This window comes from Cicer arietinum, chromosome 7, assembly GCF_000331145.2.
Source record: "Cicer arietinum cultivar CDC Frontier isolate Library 1 chromosome 7, Cicar.CDCFrontier_v2.0, whole genome shotgun sequence".
Classification (NCBI taxonomy): Eukaryota; Viridiplantae; Streptophyta; class Magnoliopsida; order Fabales; family Fabaceae; genus Cicer; species Cicer arietinum.
In genome coordinates, this window is record NC_021166.2 from 39,018,357 (window position 1) to 39,021,604 (window position 3,248).

The window sequence follows — 3,248 nt, forward strand, 5'->3', positions numbered from 1 at the left end:
ACGAAAATGACATAAATGATAACCAAATTACACAAACACACCTATTGGATGCACAATATTAGTTAAAAACCCTAATTGGACAAGAATAAGCAAATGGAGGACCGAAATGCCTTAAATGTTAATCCAATGACACAAATGAACTTATTGGATGCACAAGATCTGTTAAAAACCCTAATTGGACTAGAATAACATTAGGGACGACGAAAAGGAACTGAAATGTTAATCTCATGACACAAACACACCTAATGGATGCACAATATTGGTTAAAAACCTTTATTGGACAAGAATAAGCTCAAGGACTACGAAAATGACCTAAATGTTAGTGCAATGACACAAACACGCCTATTGGATGCACAAGATTGGTTAAAAATCCTAATTGGACAAGAAGAAACCTAGGGAGGACGAAAATGACCTAATTATTAATACGATGACACAAATGAACTTATTAGATTCACAAGATCCGTAAAAAAACTTTAATTGGACTAGAATAAGCCTATGGAGGATGAAAATGACCTAAATGTTAATCCAATGACACAAATGGAAGCACAAGAGCAGTTAAAAACCTTAATTGGACAAGAATAAGCTTAGGGAAGTTGAAAATGACCTAAATGTTCATCCAATGACACAAATGGAAGCACAAGAGCAGTTAAAAACCTTAATTGGACAAGAATAAGCTTAGGGAAGTTGAAAATGACCTAAATGTTCATCCAATGACACAAATGGAAGCACAAGAGCAGTTAAAAACCTTAATTGGACAAGAATAAGCTTAGGGAAGTTGAAAATGACCTAAATGTTCATCCAATGACACAAATGGAAGCACAAGAGCAGTTAAAAACCTTAATTGGACAAGAATAAGCTTAGGGAAGTTGAAAATGACCTAAATGTTCATCCAATGACACAAATGGAAGCACAAGAGCAGTTAAAAACCTTAATTGGACAAGAATAAGCTTAGGGAAGTTGAAAATGACCTAAATGTTCATCCAATGACACAAATGGAAGCACAAGAGCAGTTAAAAACCTTAATTGGACAAGAATAAGCTTAGGGAAGTTGAAAATGACCTAAATGTTCATCCAATGACACAAATGAAGTTATTGGATGCACAAGATTGGTTAAAAACCTTAATTGGACAAGAATAAGCCTAGGGACGACGAAAATGACCTAAATGTTAATTTAATGACACAAATGAACTTTTTGGATGCACAAGATGGGTTAAAAACCCTTATTGGAGTAGAATAAGGCTAGAGCGGACGAAAACAACCTTAATATTAATCCAATGACACAAATGGATGCACAAGATCAGTTAAAAACCTTAATTGGACTAGAATAAGCCTAGGGAGGACGAAAATGACCTAAATGTTAATTTAATGACACAAACATACCTACTGGATGCACAAGATACCACTTTCAGGTAAGGCATCACTTCATAAGAGACCACTTTCAGAATGGAGTTATCAAACTTGAGTATGTGAACACTACAAAACAGTTAGCTGATATCTTCACAAAAGCATTGCCAAAAGAAAGTTTTTTGAATATAAGGATGAAACTAGGGATCATTGATCCTAGTGAAGTATGAGTTTTTGTTGATTCTGGTATTTTTCAGTAATGTTTTCCAGTTAAATCGATTTGGAAATCGATTACCAGCTTGGTAAATGGTTTATAAAATCGATTTGGGAATCGATTACTTTAGCCCAGGATTCAAAGTTCAGAAATTTTTTTTTAAATCTTCACGAGCATCGATTTGGAAATCGATTAGTTAAGTGTTCAACCTTAAGACAATCGATTTGGGAATCGATTAAGTAAAACTGGAACTCGATTGAGGATTCGCAGCAACGGTAACCTAATCGATTGGGAAATCGATTTACAATGTCAAGAGTATAAATAGGAACAGTTCTAAATCGATTTCTGCATTCTATTTTCCACATTTTCTCTGCTTTTCTCTTGTCTGCTTCATTCTTCTGTCTCTGCATCTCTTTGTATCTGCATTCTACATTCTACCTACTTCGAATCTACATCAAATTGTTGATATGGCACGTGTAAAACAGACCCAAGCGCGCACTCCATCTCCCTCATCCTCTTCAACCAGTGAAACACCTTCACCACCTCCAACTTTGACAAAGAGAGTACCCATCCCAACTCACAAAATACTTGCCAAAGATAAAGGAAAAGCTCCTGCCCCAATCCAAGAAAAGACGAAGAAATGTAAGGAACCCCCTACTGAAAAACTCATGGCTGATGCCATGAAAGAAATTTCTCAGAAAAGGAAGAAGAAGCCTAATTCTTCTCCACCTCCCAAGAAGGTCTCAGCACCAAAGGAAAAGGAGGCACAACCATCTCTGTCAACAGACTTTGCAAAAAGGAAAATTCATGAGGCAAGAACCATGGATTTTGCATATTTTGATGTTGTTGAATTCACTTTTCAGAACCACCTCAGGTTTCATGGATTGGAGAGTTTTCTGTCTTCTACACTTGATAGCTATCCTAGGCTAATCAGGGAGTTTTATTCTACATTTAAGTTAACTGAAGAAGGTTTTACTGCTTTAGTTAAGGGAAAAAGGATTGCAATGTCCTTTGATGATTTCTCAACTTTATCTGGATTGCCTTTCTACGGCAAATCTATTGATGGCAGTTCGGAAGCTGAAGCTGCTGATGAAGGTTGGGAAGAAACACTTGATAGGCATACCGCAGTTAAAGACCTGATGGTCGATGGGTTTGTTGAATCGATTTCACTGCCCATTGGTCAAATGAAGGTTCAACAGAGGATGTTGATGTATGCTCTGACGCGTATGCTGGTACCAAGATCGGGAAACCATGCAGTAGTCCAGAAGTTGGACATCATATTGTTGTGGGGCTTATCCAAAGAGTTAAGGATGAGCTGGTGTTGGATTGTGCTAAGGCACATGTTGGAAGCATCTCAAAGCAAGCTGATGCTGCCTTATCCACAGTTGATCACAAAAATTCTCAAACACTTCAAGGTCTCTTTTGGAAATGAGGAATCTGCTAAAACGACATTGGTGTTTGGTGAATCAATTGTGAAGCAAATGCAATTGAAAAGGCTACATGGAAAATGGATAAGACCTCAAGCTGCTGATTCAGCCCAGCCTCAGCCTCAGACTCAGCCTCAACCAGTCACTACATCTACTACTCCTGTTTTTGTAAACAGAATAATGGAATTCATTGAAGCTCAGATGGCACACAATGCCTAAGTGTTGGAATCTCAGTCCAGATTGGAAGCAAGTTTAAGGACTCT